Source organism: Canis lupus, chromosome 11 (genome assembly GCF_048164855.1).
Source record: "Canis lupus baileyi chromosome 11, mCanLup2.hap1, whole genome shotgun sequence".
Lineage (NCBI taxonomy): Eukaryota > Metazoa > Chordata > Mammalia > Carnivora > Canidae > Canis > Canis lupus.
In genome coordinates, this window is record NC_132848.1 from 12,410,761 (window position 1) to 12,429,651 (window position 18,891).

Consider the following 18,891-nt stretch of genomic DNA (forward strand, 5'->3'; position numbering starts at 1 on the left):
AGAAAATACTTTGGGCTGCTGAATCCAGGTCTAGAGAAGCATGAGAACACCCTTTAGGTTTCCCATGGTCTAGTGACAAATATACATCCTCTGGTCCTTATATGCACTTTAATCGAACCACAATGGTTCCTAGTAACATTCTGATCTCCAGTCATAGGCATAGCTCAAAACAAAGAGAATTTGAGGAGCTCCCAGTTAAGGTAATCACTAGGATTTGCTTCTTTTGGGAACCAAGGTAAGTTTTTCCACAACCTTATCAGGTTCTAGATATAAGTATTCATCTGGTTAACAAAACAATTAGATATACCTTTCCTGATACTCTGAGTTTTCTTAGAAAGTTTGAATCATTTTTCTTTTCTTTTAAAGATCTTAGGGTGGGGGGAATATCTCTTCTCTTTCAGTTTTGATGGAGTTAGTCAGGGCGTAAAGATTAAATCAGAACTGGCCACAGGAACCCAGGGTTCTTGGTTTCAAAAATCAAGTGTCAAGCTGGAAGACTGGGTGGGAGAAATTTAACACATGCTCATCCACTTTTCTATTCTTCTCCAGAGATATAGAGCTAATAACTTTAAATGAAAACACCCACTAGATGCATAAAATTTTGTGGATAAATCTGTGGAGTTTAAATATTACTTTTGCCTGATAGGTTGGGAATAGCGTATTATATTACATCACTTCACAGTTCACTATCAAATATATTGCTTCATTTGATGTGCAAACATTCCTATTAGGTAACCAAGGTACATATTTCCAAATTCATTCACAGATTGGGAAAAAAAACAAAACAACAAAAACGAAAGAGTTTAGTGACCCGACCAAGGTTAGGAGTTGGAAACTAAGCAATAAGGAGTGTATCATAAGATTTAGTCTCTTCTGACTATTCCAAAAATGGGAGATGTAATCTTAGGGATTATGTAATTTTTAAAAACTTGAAATATCTTTTCAGTAAACCATCTTTTGTATCAAGAAAAATCTCCAAATCTAACTTCTTAAAAGGACAGGCTAAACTGGTCTATGCTCTACATGGGTACAGCTATCCTCAGCACAACCCCTATACTACACTGAAATTTTCTCAACAAAATCTGTGATGACCTTCTAGTTGCCCAATTCAATAAATCACCTGACTTTACTCACAATTTTCTGACCTAACCTTCAGTTGAACCCATGGTACCATGTTCACATTCACGAAATTTCCTTCTTCTCTTTTTCTCAGCACCATTGTCTCTGTGTTTTCCTAGGCTAGGTATGCTGGAGCAACTGAAAAATCATTGGATTTGGAGTATTATCTGGGTTACAAATCCAGTCCTTCCACCTCCTAGCTTGGGGTCTCGGGAAAATAGACCTTAACAAGCCTTAATAAAAAATAATTAGTATTACCACTACGAAAGGGCAGTTTAGAGATCAGAGATAGCCTATGAAAGCAGGCAGAGCCCAGCCCATTAGAAAGCCCTCAGTGGATGGAGGCACCTCCTCAGACTCTTTTTGTTGAGCTCTTTCAGTGACCACACAGTAATACCAGGGTGCTGATACATTTCACATCTCTGCTCTTTTCACTCTGTATACCAGAGCTGCTCAATGGGACTTTCTCTGAAGACTAAACTTTCTATAGTCTATGTGTGTCTAATACAGTAGCCACAAGCCACAGGCAGTCTTTGAACACTTGAAGCATGGCTAGTACAACTGAGAAGCTGAATTTTTAATTTTATTTATTTTGAACTAATTCAAGATCAAATTTAAATAATCACATGTGACTAGTGGCTCCCATATTGGACAATGCAGCTGTATACTTTTTCCCTTAGTAGCTTCATTCCACTCCATGACTTCGGCCACTACCCCATACACAAAAGAGTTCCAGCTTGCTGTATTTATTTTGGGGGTGGGGAGGCAGAGGGAGAGAGAGAACCTTAAGTAGGCTCCATGCCTAGTGTGTAGCCTGAAGTAGGGCTCTATCTCACAACTCTAAGATCATGACCTGAGCCGAAATCAAGAGTCAGACACTTAACTGACTGAGCCACCCAGGTGCCCCGATTGCCAGCTTTCTTCCAGCCTTCCAGCCTTTCTGCCATAACAGGGCATCTCAGAGGCACTTACTATTCATCATGTTCACAATGGAATTCATCAAATCTTCCTTCAAACTTGATCCTCCTCTTGGGTCCCAAATTCAAATCAATAGCACCACAGTCCAGCATCCAGTTCAGTCCAGATAAGTGTTGCAGTCATGAGCCAGGAGTTACTATATGGAGTCCTTTTCTCCACCCAAATTCTATGCCTATCAGCCCATAATCATCTGTACATGTTAAATATCCTTCTCTCTCCATCTGTGCTGTCAGAGGCTTAATACAAGCCCTCATTATTTCTGACTGAGATATTATGATGGAGTTCTAATTAGTTGACTTGTTTCCAGTCACACCCTTCACCCCGCACTCAATCAGCTTGGTTGTGAGAGTGTTCATTCACTCACTTGATCTTGTCTGGAATTTACCCAAAATCTTCCAGTGGTCCGTCACAGATTCACAGTGGTCTGACCCCTGGAAGTTCTCCAGGTTCATGTCCGATTACACATCCCAAAAGGAAAAGAGAGAGAAAGGGGCTGAAAGCCTATTCAAAGAAATAATGGTTAGACACTGGGAACATATAGTTTTACAGGTAAATCCTATCATAATTTTAAGAAAAAGTAACTAGAATACTAATTAAACTATGCCAGAGCACAGAGAAGGAAGAAAAGCTTCTAAATTATTTCTGTAAAAATCAGCAAAGTGAAGCCAAATCTAACAAAACTCCTATAGACAAAAACAAAAACAAAAACAAAAAAACTAGACGCAATATTACTTATGGCTATTAGGCAAAAAAAATAGTGAATGTTGGAAAATATTCTGCAGCACATTAAATAATATACCACAAAAAAGTGATCATTATTATTATAACACTACAGTTCTAAACATCAATGGGTGTAGGAAAGAATGGTTCTACTCCACGACTCCACATATTGATCAAACTGTGGTCACTTCATTGTGGTCCAATCTCAATGAGAGAAATAACTGCATTGTTATTCTATCTGTTCTCAGCCCATTATTATTAAAAAATAACTTTTGGATGGGGTCCCCCGCAGTGGAGTGGCTAAGAGCACTGCTCAGGATTCAGAGACTAACATCATGGTCTGTGTAACCTCTGGCTATTATGTCCCTAATATACTTTCCACTCAAACTCCTGATACAAAGTCCTCCTATCTCCCTTCCATAAGAATTACAGTTTGGTTACTATGGGCAACTTCTCCTCACCTACTATTCACACACAATTGATGATTAGAATGTAAGAGCTGCTATCTTAGCCTGAAACTTCATTTTCTGGATTGAGAAAAGGAAAAGTATAGGTATTTTTAACAGTATGAGAGAAAAGAAGGCATAAACTCTTTTTCTTACCTTCCCCTCAACCTTCCTTATTTCTTTTTGTTTCTCTCTCTACCTCCGTGTTTTTCCTTTTTTCTATCACTCTGACAGGTGATACAAATGTTATCATTTTTCAAGGTCACTTGTGGAATAAAATTTCTAGAGAGAAATCAAACCATGTTTTATGCCTAGACTCAATGAGATCAGCACTGGTAGAAACTCAGTATGCACGTGAGGCTAGCCAAATCTGCTAAAATGATATATAGAGGTTTTTTTACTTATGATCCAAGCTCCCTCCCTCAAAGTCACAGACAGCCTTGGTGCTGCCCAACCTTAGAAAGGACAGACTAAAAGTCTTGTACAAGGAAATTTATAAAACTTCCTACTGGTGTTCCAAGTATAAACATTATATCAAGTGTTCTCTCAGATAGGGATTTATGACAGGATTTTGTTAATCTTGAAATATTATGGTATTTCCATGAGCCTATCACCCTTGCTTGTTGAGCCAAACTGATATTTATGAATTAAATTCTTTAGATTATATTGTAGTTGAAGATCAGACTGGTATATATAAAACTTTAAAATACTTTTTATTGGAAGCAATCTTAAAATGCTAAAGAAATAAGTAGACATTTAAAAAATGTTTATTGAAAGTGGAAGGAACAAGGAACTCATGTTTGTGCCAATAATAATGCCTAACATTTATTTAAGCACATTACATAGATTATCTTATTTGATCTCATAGGTCTGATTGGGGTAAAACCTTAGCATCCAAAATTTGCAGGTAAGAAAGCTGAAATTGAGAGAAGTTAAGAAACTCACCTGAAGTCACCCAATTGGGAAGTGATGGGCTGGAATCCAAACCCATGCACACTTATCCGTGGCACAGCTTATGAGCTCAGGTTTGAATTCTTGGGTTGGAGGAGATGCTAATGCCATCTACATCATAGAAGACATGCAGCCTGGCAAGCTTTAGCTTCCTTATCTTTGTCATATCACCCTTAAATGTATCTATGTATGTGCTTACTGATCATGTACGCACCTCCTTCTCCACTGCTGTCCATGGAGCTAATCCTTAAATATGTGCACTTGACCCATCTCCTCCTCTACTTGGTATTTCTCCATAACCTCCTATACCTTTATCTTCACTGTCTTCTTTTCCAATGACTCTCCCTTGAATTATAAAGTGTGAGTTATAGTCATTTTGAAGGGAAACAGGCTTCTCTCTCTATTGACTGTATAATCTCTTCCATTCTATTTATGGCCACACTTCAAGAAATAATAGCTTGCATTCCTTTTCTCTACTTTTTGACTACCGACCCACTCTCAACTCTTCTTCGGTATCAGCCTTTACAAGTCCTCTAAAATTGTTCTTAATAAAATCTAACATTATCTTCTATTCACTTTCATAGTCCAATAGATTTCAGGCCTTATCTCATGTCTGTAGAAATACCTGACACCATCCTTCCTTCTTGACATCTTCTCATCTCTTTCCTTCAATGACACCTCTCATTCTTCCCTTCTCTGCCTCCTTAGCTGTCCATTCTTCTCAGATGTTAGAGTCTCTAGGGTTCTTTTTTTTCTGAAAAAAAAATTATTGAGGAATAATTGACATACAATATCCTGTTAGTTTCATATGCACAACATAGTGATTCCACATTTATATACATTATGAACTGATCACCACAATAAGTGTAGTTATCATCCATAGCCAAAGTTAATATATTACTGACTGTATTCCCCATGCTGTACATCCCACCCCCTATTATTTATTATTAATCTAGAATTCTATTCTTAAACACCTCTTCCTAATCAACATGTTCTCCAAGGATGACTTCTTTCTCATGGAAAATTTCCAATGGTCTCTGGCCTCACTGCCATAATGTTCCAAGAGCTACTCAAACAACATGGATCAAACTAAATTAATTGTCCCCTGGATCAATTTCTCATACATTCTCTATAGTTTAATTATATAATAATCCTCTATTAGAAGCCAAAAACTGGAGTCAACATTGATTTTTTTTTCTCTTTTACTCCCTAGTCCATATGGGAATTTTGTATGCCTCTTTCTCTCCCCAATGACGCATTTTGCCTCAAGGCTTTATCTGCACTACTGCAAAAGCCCATTGTTTATTTTCCTGAACTTCTATGTCACGCTTCTTAAATCAACTCTGCATGTGATCAGAAGTGATACTTCTAAAACATAAATATTACTGTGTGTAATAGGTTGAATAATGGCATCCCCAAAGTTGTCCACATTCTAATCCCTAATGCCCATAAATATTTTTTGGGTTTTGTTTTGTTGTTGTTGTTGTTTTGTTTTGTTTTGTTTGAGAAAGAGTGTGCACATGAGGGGTGGGGGAAGGGCAGAGGGAGAAGGAGAGAGAATCCTAAGCAGGCTCCATGCTCAGAGCAGAGCTAGACGTGGGACTAGATCTCACAAACCTGAGATCGTGACCTGAGGCAAAATCAAGAGTCAGACACTTAACCATCTCAGTCCCTTAGACCCCCCCTTAAATGTTACTTTATAAGGAAAAAGAGACTTTACAGATGTGACTGAGTTAAAGATGGTGAGATGGGGAGATTATCCTGTATTATCTGCAAGCACACAATGTAATCACAAGAGTCCCAATAAGAAGGAGGTGAAAAGGTCCAAGTGTGTAGTGTGAGATGTGATAGAACCAAAAGGTTAGAGTGATGTAAATAATGGTCATGAACCAAGGAATACAGGCAGACTCTGGAAGCTGAAAAGAGCAAGAAGACAGATTCTTCCCTAGAACTTCCAGAGGAAATGCAGCCCTGCTGACACTTTGATTTTAGCCTAGTGAGACTGATTTTGTACTTCTTACTTCCATAACTGTAAGATAAAAGATTTGTTTTATCTTAAGCCATTAAAATATTTAAAAAATTTTTAAGATTTATTTGAAAGGAAACACTTATGCATGAGCAAGGGGAGGGGCAGAAGGAGACAGAGAATCTCAAGCAAGCTCCATTCTCAGCATGGAGCCCAAAGCAGGGCTGGATCTCACAACCCATAAGATCACACCCTGAGTTAGGCGCTTAACTGACAGAGCCACTCAGGCATCCCAATAATACCAAGATTTTTAGGAGTGACTGGATGGCTCAGTTGATAAATATACAACTTGATCTAGGGGTTGTAAGTTCAAGTCCTACATCGGGTGCAGATGTTACTTAAAAATAAAATCTTTTAAAAAATGTATATCAAGATTTCTTACAGCAGCCATAGAAAATACATTTAAAAAACTATTTGGAAATTGAGGGATTCTCATTTCCTACAGGATAAATTCCAGGAAGACATTTTTAGCCTTTCTGGTTTTGCCCTCTAGGGAAACTTCTACTGATAGGAACCAAATTTCTTTTCAAAAGTTGATCCACATGGTCTGACAAAGAATTTTGTGCAACTTGTATGTATGAAAGTTTGGGAGGAGACATAATTTAGACACCAAAATGTTAGGGGTTGGTGAATATGAACAATGGCACAGAATACTTCAGTAGCCAAGATGTACTCACTACAATCACATGAGAAAAAAAATATATTTTGCCATTTACTAAGTAATTTTACTGTATCAATTCTTGGACTTTTGGATGTTGTCCCTTTTAACTGAATGTCTTCTCATTTTTTGCCTGAACTCCCTCCTACTTATTCTTCAAGATTCAGCTTAATCATCATCTCTACTGTAAATGGATTTTCACTGACATACCCTGGCACAGTCACTCATTTTCTCTGTGTTCCTAACTGTACATTTAATATGCTCTTTTACCATATCCTTCTCTGAATGCTAATAATGGAATGATCTATTTATGAATCATCCTTCCCATTAGACTACTTGCTTCTATGGTAGTATCCCAACATGGCTCTCAATGAACCTCAAATTCTGGTGTTCCTATCTTTGTGTAGTTCCCTCTCACAATGAGCCTTGGTTGACATATACCAGTGATATGCCATAGCCAGCTTGTGTGAGCTCTCAGGAATCAACTGTGCTCATCTCTTCCCAATTCTGTGTTCAATGGTGTTACCCTGGCTTGAAATCAGCAAAGGTGGAATTATTTACACTAGAAAAATCAGCAAATGTTACAAATTAGTGGAAGTTTTTTGTTTGGTGGGAGAGTCAATTACCCAATATACCTCTGCTTTTGATTCACAGTAACAAATAGAATGCAATGGAAAAGATTTTGTGTAAATGCTTGACTTAATTTCAAAGAGGATTAGAGGCTTCTACACCCACCCCTTGAACACTGATTTTTGCCACCTCATATCAGTTACCTGATAGACGGACATTTGAACAGGTCCATGTGAAGAAGAAGCCTTGAGATTATATAGAAAAAGAGAAAAGCCCACTTATCCTAGCATTCCAAGTAAGTCTCTGGATGGCTCCAGTCACAGCCACCATTTCACTACAACCACAAGAGACATCAACAAAGATCAGAAGAACCACCAGGTCACCTATAGAATTATTTAAAAAGATAAATAGTTCCTATTGTTTTAAGCCATCAAATTTGAGAATGAGTGATTAGAACTATTATTAAATTAAATGAACAGTTTCCCATGTCAAGAGCCATATGTCCATCTGTGTATCCACAATATCTAAACAAGTACCCAATGAGTACATGCTGGATAGAGTGGATACTGTCTCCTTTTTTTTTCTTCAGTACTTCCATAAAGTAGTACATACCCATCTATTTCATTACAATGAAGAAATATACCCTTCATAATAATATAATACTATATAATAATAATTAATGAAAGCAAATTAGTTCCTAACAAAGATAGATCCTTCCTGGACAAAACACTATAACTCCTTTCAAAACTCCACTGAAATGGCCTTCTAAAACGGACTAAAATGTCTAGCTTCTCATCTCCTGGTAAGTATCAAAGGTCTCTACTCTTCTACTTGACTTTCTTAAGGGTTTTCCTCCCATGATGACACCAAGGCAAGATTCCTGGAAGGAGGAAATACCTGAGATATCTGAGGTATGTAAAAAGAAAGCCTGTAATTTTGGTCTCAGGTGTGGTAGTAATCTAGTTTCTACTTCTGACTATGTGGTGCATGGCAAATGACAAAATCTTATTTTGAACTCTGAACTTCTATCTTTTTTCCACAATAAAATCTGTTTTTCTTTTACCTATTTAGTATTTTGTAACTTCCTATACTTTCTCCTCCTTTCCTTTGTTCTGGTCTCTTGTTTTTCATCCCTACATATGTTCCCTCTTTTATACGTTGCTATGCTCCCTAGCCCTGTAAATTATCTATTAAAAATTAATCATTTTGCAAAATGCATTACACATATCCCATTAATCCTTTTCTCACGCCCATGTGCTAGGTATTATTATTTGCAATGTATAGATAAGGCTCACAGAGGTACGTAACTGGTTCAAAATCTCAGCCAACAGTAGAGCCAGATGTGCAGCTGGTTCCAAATGTCCTCAGATCTGCACAGCTATAAAATACAAGAAGTGGGAGATTGGGGGAAGGGGTTAAATACAGTTAATGTATACCTTTAAAAAAAAGAAGGAAATTAAAGAAAACAAGCAAATATATATTTTGCATGAAGAAACACAGAAACTTGTTAAACACTGTACAGATAGACTTACTAAGAAAAGACGTTTTCATTTCCACTTCTAATCTGGGGGTATATAAGGAAACTATTCTCTTTTTCTTAGAACCCTTACTCTGCAGGATCAAAATGAGCAAACGGTGACCACGTAAGTGAGAAAGTAAATTAAGATGTGCTTATAGTTGCATTCTTGTGACTGACATAAAACTCTGTACCACAGCCACTCCTTAGAAACCAGCTCATGGGATCAGACATACAGGCAAGCCCACTTCTAAATTCTGCATCTAGAGACCACAGTGTAGAACATACTTGTGAATTCCTCTGTACCCAACCTAGCTGCCACTTCACCATCGCAAAAGGGAACTGCCAACAGTTTCTGTCAAACTCACTGCTGTGGACTCCACAGCTGGCACAGACCTGGTCTACAGTCATAGGTGTCCAAGTCATACAAATGGTCTGGACTTGATGAAGAGGTGGGGATCAGAACTCTTTGGTAAGCTACGTTACCATCAAATGTTGCGACACAAGAAATGAGCCCAAAAATGTTTCAGGAAGGTACAGTTTTATCTTTGCAATCCATTTGCATGTGGTAGTTAAATATTAAGGCAAAAGCAATGTAAAAAATTACATAAAATTATAAAGCACTTATGAATAATAATGTCCTAAGTACTTGAATACTTATTACATGTCAGGAACTTCATACACCTCATCTCACTCCATCATTGCAATACATCGGTGCAGCTGGTACTACTACCCTTTTCCCAGGAGGTAATCGGGCTCTGAGATGTTTAGTGTCTTTCTTAATTGCTAGCTAGTTAAGTGGGAGAATCAGGACATGAACCCTAGTCACTTGGTTAAAGAGGCAGAATGATATGGTGATTTAAGAAGCAGGACTCTGAACCCAGACTGCTACCTAAAAATTCCACACTAGCTATATGACTTTGTTGAAGTTACTGTGCCTCAGTTTCCTCATCTGTAAAATGGGGATCATAATAGCTTCTATGACATGATACTATTTTGTTACTGTTCGGATTGAGTTAATATATATAAATGTGTAAATATGTGTTATATAATATACATAGTATACACAGCACCTGACATACACACTATCAAGCATTGCCAATTATTACTGATTCCCAATCCACTGTTTTATATCTACCACCATGTCCCCTTGTGTGCGTGTGTGTGTGCATGTGTTGGGGTTCTAAAATCTGGAATGGAGGTGGAAGGTAGCACTGAGAGAGAGGAAAGGACTGGAGATGGCAGCAGAGAGCTTCTGGCAGGTATGTTTAGGCTCTGACTCAATCACTGACTCAAAGAAGCTTGATGCAGCTCTTTGAAGGCAGGAGAGTAAGGAAGCCCTAAGTTCTATAGTCCTATTTTGAGACTAAATCAGTATAACATCTTCACCCAACCAAGAAATAGAGATTCCAATGTGGATGGTGTAGCTCTTACCTGAGGCTGTTCAACCCATTCACAGCTGATCAAAATAAAATCTCCAGAAGCTCTGAAAAACCTAATTACAATTCAGGTCATAAAGCTAATAATTTTCTGACCTCCCAAGTTCAAGATCTGCTCTATCTTGAATACTTTACCCACTTATATTTATAGAAATCTTTGTCTATATTGCTTTACTAATTTGTTATATAAAAAGTAGAATTAAGAAAAAGGATTTAACACTTTAAGCATACCATGCATATTGCCAAACTGCTTTCCAGAAAAGCTATGCCAAATTACACTCGTTCAGCCACTCCCATCTACCACTTAGTATCATGACTCAAAAAGGAAAAATCTTTGCTAGTGTTAAAGAAGAAACCTGGTTGATTTAACTTGCATTTCTTTTATTACTACTAATGTCAATTTTTTTTCTATTTGGAAGCTATTTGTATTATTTTTTTAACTATTTTTTTTGTCTTTAGTAAGCTTTTCTGCTGGGAGATTCTATTTTATTTAATAATTTATGCAAGATCTTTTTCTAGGGTAACAACATTGTTTCTTCGTTAGTTTGGTGGAAAATACTTTCCCAGTAATTCATCTGCATGTTAATTTATTTACCTTTTAATTTTTTTAACAGAAGTTTGGAGTCCTTCTCATAGGAATTCAGAAATAATTTTATACATTCCTATATCAAACTGAGGTATTTAAGAAATATACCACTCTTATTTTCTTTATATACAGAAAGGTCAGTTTTATCAGAATACAAGCTCTTCAAAAAAAGAGATCCGACCTATTCACTCACCACTGTGTTCCCAGCACTTATAACTGTTCTTAGCACGTGGCAGGAGTTCTACTTATTGAAGAACTAAGTGCACTGCTATCTTGCAATTTGCATGAAATCAGCAAATCAAACTCCCAAAGACTTTGCAAAAATAAAACAATTATTGCTGACATGCAAAATCTGCAGTGACAATGCCTGGGTTACTGGCTAAAATACATGTCATTATTAGAATATTAGAGTGCATAAAACTTGGAGCTTTTGGGTTTTTTGTATTTCTAATTTTTTCACCACATAAATGAAAATTCTGCATGTTACCTGAGATTTCCCTTATGAAAGTAGTTCAAAAATATACCTCCTCTTCCTCTTGATCTCCACTGTCATCACTTTAGGCTAAGCCTGCATCATCCTAACTTGGACTCTTGCAATGACCTCTCAACTAGTTCTCCACTTCCTCTTTTGATCTCTTTCAATATCTTTTTCTATACAGCTTGGAACATAAGCATCTCAAACCATCAATCTGATTATGACATTCCCTTACTTTCATTGCTTCCCACTGTTTTTAAGATAAAATTTAAAATCCCAAACCCCACACAATCTGGTGTAGCTCCATTTGGGGAAACCCAACCCCACCTGCTCTTGCTGTGCTCAGCCATGCAGTAGTAGCCATTTCAGTTTTCTGAACAGGTCTGACTCATTTCACCTGGGCCTCCCCACTGTCTGCTGCTTCTATCCAGGTGGCTCTTACACCCCCCTGCTTGGCCAGGTCCCAGTCATGTGGTCACTTTCTGAGCATCACCTTCCCCAATGACCCACCATACTCCAAGCTACATTAGGTCTTAGATTCTTCCCATACATGTGCTACATTGTACTTGCGCAGCATTGTTCACAGTCTGTAATTACATATTTACTCCTGGAATTCTTTGCTTTTCCTCTCTCTCTGACATAGGGTTTGGTCTGTTTTGCTCATCATTGTACCACTACTACCTGCCACAGAGTCTGGCACCTATATGACACTCAACAAATACAAGACGAGCAAATGAATGAAGGAGAACAGCTCAAGGCCATCATCTGCCAGGAAGCCTTCCTCACTGATGCGGAGGCTACAGGATACTTCCCTTTTTGAATAGCCAACAGCTTTCTTGTTTATTTTGTCCCAAATGACTTCTTATGTTGTAATACATAATGTTTCTCATTTTCATTTTTCTAAGTCTGCTTATTTTCTCAGCTAGTGTCTCCCCTTCCCCCTCCAACCCTGGCCTCAGAGCTGGTTCTCAAACACCCTTGGCTCACCCTTATCAGAGACCTGTTTGCTGTTCTCATTCAAAACACTCCTCCCCTACATATTCGAATGATTCCTTCCCAGTTCATTCAGCCTCAAAGGTCATCTCTTCAGGGAGACTGCCTCTCCAACAACTGATCTTACCTAACTGTTCCTCGCAGCTTTCATCACTACCTCCCATTATGGTACACATTTACACACTTGTCTATTATCTGCCTCATCAGAACACAGAATAAGAGAATTTGTTTAGTTTCTACTGTATACCTGGCATATAGTATTGATTATATACTGGCATATGAATACTTATTAAATGTCTGCTCTGAATACCAGCTCCATCCAGAGTCCAAAGCTTCCTCATTTTCCAGATCAAAATGAGGATGAATAGTTTCAGCTGGCTTCAGAAGCTAACTCAACCTTCACTTCAGGGTCCCATCTCAGGGAAGGGAGTAGTCATTTCTTTACTGATTGTTTCTGATGCAAAGAGGCAACTGATGCAAGGAGAGGAGAAAGTTGATGAAAAAGAAGGTGGAGAATAGAGGAAAAATCAAGTCAAGTGAATGGGAGTGAAAGGGAAAATACTGGAATTGTAAGGATATGAAACTTTTCAACAGCTACACGACAACCAGAAAGTCAAAGTTTGAATTGATCTTCCTTTGATAAATGCAATCTCTCTGTTTTGGCAAATCAGAGATCAAATCAGTGTGGTGCTCATGTATTTGATGAGATATGACATGTAGAGATGTAATTAGAAGAAACTAAACAAATACAAGAGAGAGAGAATTTAGGTCATATAAAAAAGAAGTTAGATGCTAATTTGGGCCAAAATATCTATCAAAGTCTCACAAAAAGAGTGAGAAAATAACAAAATCCTTTGTTAAACATAACTGCTACATTATAAATGGGCTGATCTGTCCAGAGCTCTTGGAAGGATGTTTCTACACTGAAAACTACCCCCAAATCTATAACTTTAGTTTTGTATATAGAATATATAAATAAAGTATAAGGCGTGATAAGGCGTTACTACAATACAGCAGTAAGAACTGTGATAAATTAGAATGAGTAGGTGGTTTTCTGCTGTTTGACTGTTTGACTCAGAAAGCAAGTGCTGGAACAGTTCTTTGTACTTGATCACCTGATATAAGACTGGAATTATGCTTGCAGTTTAATATTCACTTCTTGGGGAGAAAACAGCTATGTCTATAAAAATATCAAGTACAATTTTAGAATCTATGGTTATCTGAAATAAGCTAGCTCCCACCACGAGCCATTTAACTAACTTACATATCCAAAAATGAACTCTTATCAGCAGTAAGGACTTCAGGTTCTCATTTTCTTCCTTGATAAACAAAAAAATCCAGGCAATGAAAAGCTCAAAATAAAACAGAAAAAGTTTTTAAAAACTGAGAAAAAATTTCCTTTGTTTTTTTTCATATTTTTTTTATTGGTGTTCAATTTACCAACATACAGAATAACCCCCAGTGCCCGTCACCCAATCACTCCCACCCCCCGCCCTCCTCCCCTTCTACCACCCCTAGTTCGTTTCCCAGAGTTAGCAGTCTTTACGTTATGTCTCCCTTTCTGATATTTCCCACACATTTCTTCTCCCTTCCCTTATATTCCCTTTCACTATTATTTATATTCCCCACATGAATGAGACCATATAATGTTTGTCCTTCTCCGATTGACTTACTTCACTCAGCATAATACCCTCCAGTTCCATCCACGTTGAAGCAAATGGTGGGTATTTGTCATTTCTAATGGCTGAGGAATATTCCATTGTATACATAAACCACATCTTCTTTATCCACTCATCTTTCGATGGACACCGACAGTTGATAGTTACATTACAAATCAAAACTTAGAAAAGGAAAAGAATTATGTATAAAGTCAAACTCATAACTGAAGAAAATGCAAATCATGCAGTAGGAAAATAAACAATGTATTATGTATCACCAGCATCTACACATTTATGTTTTCATCCATCTTTCTCTCTGAATAGCCCAGCCATCATTAGTAAAAAACGATAGTTTACATGAATTATTTTATATACATTCCCAACAAATATTCAATGTAAAGTGGAAAACTCTTTTTTTATGCAACAAACTCAGAGCACATCATTTTACCTCTGTTCTAACTGGAGAAGCCCATGCAGTAGGATTCATAGTCTTTTTCATCACTTTCTGGAGCTCCAAAGTTTTATCACAGACATCTTCTCTCCTATTGCTTCTCCCTTGCTAAAATGAAACTTACTAGACCAAAGAAAGAGAAAAGAATGCAGGAGATCAAAGGGTAAATTTTTTTCTTCGCTGACCTTTTAAAATGAAGCAAAATGAAATTTTGCTTGTGAATAGCATTCATGACCCCCACCCCCCATGATTTAAAAAGTGGAAAGCAGAAGAGTGAAAAAAATTCCAGTGGTAAAGCCTACAAAATGCATTGCTGAAATTACGTTATCATTTTATTAATTAGATTCTATTCAGCAGAATGCAGCATTTCCACCCCAGAGGTTGATGTCACTGTGAATTCTTGGAAGAGAAAGCAGGATCAGAGTATTTGAAAGATATTTATGGCTCTATCATGATTTTGCGTAAGTTTGGAGGAGAAAAACTCAGACGATTTTATGATCGTCTGGTTATTTTATAATCAATGTTTGAAGATGTTGTTATGCACTGTATTATCCACTTGGGTTACTGTCACAGCCCTGGAAGGCTTAAACAACAGAAATTTATTTCTCAAGCTCTGAAGGCTAGGGAGTCCAACATCAAGGTGCTAGCAAGGTTGGCTTCATTCTGAGGCCTCTTCTCTTTATTTGTAAGTGGTGGCCATCTTTCCATGTGCTCACATGACCTCTTCTTTGTGTGTGCACAGAGACAGAGAGATAGATCCCTGGTATTTCTTCTTATAAGAGCAATAATCCCATGAGACCAGGGTCCTATCCTCATGATCTCATCCAACCCTAATTATCTCCCAAAGATCTCATCTTCAAATACCATTACACTGGGGGTAAGAGCTTCAACATATGAGTTTGGGAGGGGGACATAAATCTTCAATCTGTAACATGCACATGTCATTTTGTTCTTTCAGTCATCAAATAATATACATTCTAAGGATAAAAAAATCCAGGGTCCAAATAATTTAGATGACAAAAAAATATGTATACATAAATGTTGAGTTCAGTTCCATACAATTTAATAAACCTCATTTAAGTGATGAGTATATTCATTTTACAGGTGTCACACTTGAGAACCACAGAACTGAAGTCTTGCTCCAGATCACAGAGCTGAATGATAATAAATAAGATCAGTCTGCTGACTCCAGTACTCTTTTCAATAAACTCACATCATCTCTAACTGGCATGAATACATTTCCACATGTCAGTCAATAGAACATGTCATAACCTTGGGTCATATTATAGTTTGAGACGTAAGCCCTAGGCTGTATACTCCTGACCTCTGGGAGTCTGGTGGCTCACCTTGAGCAGAGAAAGAGGTTGAGAACCTAATCCCTATCCCAAGACACCATAGAGGGTTGCACTGACAGACATCCTCGGTGCAGATGAAGAGGGCTTTGAGCAAGTTCCTTAAAACTTTTTGCAGGCACATAGCTGCTGCTGGAAGGTCCAGACAAGTTTACCTTGAGGAGCATAGAAAACCCATAGTTCCAAAGAACCCAGAAACCCTTTTAAATGGAGATAAACTCCATCAGGGCTAACTGGCCCTGGGAGGAGTTCCTCAGAGCCTCTGATGTGACTGAAGAATGTAAAGGAGCTGATGTGTCCGAAGAATCCCAAGCAATGCTACAGAAGGCACTGGCAAGGCCAGAAATGAGGTAGAGCCACCGCAGCAGATGCCTGGTTGGACGAGCCACCTGAAGACACTTATCTCAATTCTTTTTTTCAGAACACCAGTCTTAATTGCACTTAATTATGGAATTACATGGTCAAAATCTGCATTCCCAGACAGATTATAACGCCACAAGGTCAGGAACAATTTATAATCTTCACATTTTCCCCCAACACCTAGATCAGCATCTAGTCTATAGTAACTGCTCAAAAAATAGTTGTTCAACTAAGGAAAAGGAGTATCTACTAGCTTTGCTAATGTCTTCAGGATAAAGATTAATAAGGCATGGAAGCTAAAAAGAGGAAACAGAAACTTTTAGCTTTCCATTACATTCTTCCTGGAGCAACCTGTCTCAAAATATAATGTTGGAAGCCCTGAAATGAGTGAAAGCTTGAATAATTACAACAATAACAACAAAACTTTAATTTACATGTGTATAGCATTTTATTCTTCCAAATAACATATTATTATTACTTAGTTTTCATGATATTCCCATTTTAAAATGAAGAGGCTGAAAATGAACTTCGGGTAGGTTATAATTTGTCCTGTATCACACAGCTATTGAAGGACAGAGCCAGGATCCTTTTTCTTTTTTTTTTTTTTTTTAAGATTTTATTCATTTATTCATGAAAGGGAGACAGAGGCAGAGACACAGGCAGAGGGAGAAGCAGGCTCCATGCAGGGAGCCTGACGTGGGACTCTATCCGGGGTGGGACTCGATCCAGGGTCTCCAGGATCACACCCTGGGCTGAAGGCAGCGCTAAACCCCTGAGCCACCCAGGCTGCCCCAGAGCCAGGATCCAAATCCAGGTCAAACAATCCCTTCTCTGCTATTCTTTCTACTTTAACTACATTAAAATAACAAAAATAGTAGTAAATGCTGATTCTGAAGTAAATGAGGGAAAGAACCATTTTAAAATTAGCAAACTGCTGTCTTCTAGAAATTTTAATTCATCTTTGTGTCAGACAGTCCCCTTATTCTGGGAAAAGAATAAGAAAAAAGAAATACTTGAGGGAGGTTCTGCTGTTATGCAGATAGGAAGCACACATCCACCAACCTTGCTTGGGGAAGACCCAAATGCAGTGAAACATCCCTAATGTCAACGCTACCTTTACTCACTCCATATTTACTGAGTACTTCTGAGTGCTGGTCATCATTCAAAATGGGACACTGTGTACCATATAATGTCACCTGGGAGTGTCTTAACAAATCTTTAGTCCTGCAAATTATGTTTCAGAGAAAGAAGTGTTTCCTCCTAGGTAACCATGCTATCTGCCCCCACCCCCTGCCTTTTTTGAAGATTTTATTTATTTATTCATGAAAGACACGGAGAAGCAGAGACACAGGCAGGGGGAGAAGCAGGCTCCCTGCGGGGAGCTCAGTGTAGAACTAAATCCCAGGACCCTGGGATCACACCCTGAGCCAAAGGCAGATGCTCAACCACTGAGCCACCCTGGCACCCCTCTGTCTGCCCTATTAAACCTATATCCTATTTGGGCCTATCCTATTTGGGCCTCCGTGCAGAGTGGGATGTGTCAAATCCCACAGCTCTTTGTAAAGAGCTAGGATGCTAGGAAGAAGTGTGTGCTTGAATCTCCCTTCTGTCCTGCTGAAGGAAAGACCGTGGAAAGGACACTGGTGGGGTATGGGACCCTGTGACCCAGGGTAGTGTACAGAATCCAAATGAAACTTTAAGGAAAGCCCAGAAGCTGGGAGGCACTAATGTGTGATCTAGGTGTTCTGATGATTTGGGGGAGCTGAAGGTTAAACCTACACCAAAGGGGTAGGTTTTTCCTTTAAGGAAACGGATACTCCCAGTTGGATACTCCCTATGGACAGACGTTTATTCCAGTACAGAGAGTATAGTCAACATGGTGGCTTCACGCAGAATGTGGGAAAGTCTGCTTCCTGTCTCTGGGGCCTAGGGGAATTTTGCAGGGTTTCCATTGCTTGGGACCTTCCTATAGATGGGGTGATGGGGAGGAACTGGTCTATGTGTTAGGTGGTGGCCAACTGGAAGCTAAGCAATTTTGAGGGCTCTAAGAAAAGCCACAAGTACAAGAGTGGTTATTTAAATTTTACTACTTATGTGTTTGGTCTCAGTTTTATTACAGGGAATTTTGGAAGGGCCTGCCCTAGAGTTCATACACACTGGCAAATGGGAGCACAGGGATCAAGGGGGAGAGTGTGAGGATGGTTCCCAAGAGATGACAGGGTGACCAGAGCAGCCCAGCCCCAAGTGTTGGTGATTGCAGAGGGGGAAAACCAGGGACCTAGAGGAGGGAGGTGGGGAGCAAGTGTCATGGGGAGTGCTCAGTGTAGTCAGAGAACAGTTCAGGCAGGGGGCGCTAATATCTAACATTTGGTCCAAAAAAGAGGGTAGCCCTCCACACTTTAGTAATTTAAGCAGTTAAAATTTTTTAATTAAAAAGATGTCTCTATTTTATTTTATTTATTTTTAGATGTCTCTATTTTAGAATCATATTGATGAAGCCTCAGACATGTGGGTGCAAACCCTCTGCCCCTAACTGCTCTCCCACCTCAGATTGCACAAGGGCAATAGGCCCATGGAAAAAAGATTCCCATAA

The 18,891-nt window shown here is 38.5% G+C and overlaps 1 long non-coding RNA gene across 12 annotated transcripts in view; it reads right to left on the bottom strand.

Annotated features, from left to right (window-relative positions):
- Positions 1 to 18,891, bottom strand: part of LOC140642507 (uncharacterized) — a 50,240-nt gene that overhangs the window by 22,999 nt on the left and 8,350 nt on the right. For 3 of the 12 annotated variants that reach the window (XR_012038930.1, XR_012038929.1, XR_012038931.1), the window contains exons 2-6: positions 14,584 to 14,709; positions 8,777 to 8,846; positions 4,429 to 4,968; positions 3,420 to 3,545; positions 2,462 to 2,598 (exon numbers count right to left, since the gene is read on the bottom strand). This is a non-coding gene — a long non-coding RNA (uncharacterized lncRNA). Of the gene's footprint in view, positions 1 to 2,461; positions 2,599 to 3,419; positions 3,546 to 4,428; positions 4,969 to 8,776; positions 8,847 to 9,000; positions 12,897 to 13,741; positions 13,797 to 14,150; positions 14,318 to 14,583; positions 14,710 to 18,891 lie in introns of those variants that run through there. The other 9 variants (XR_012038932.1, XR_012038937.1, XR_012038933.1 and 6 more) reach the window with 8 other exon arrangements.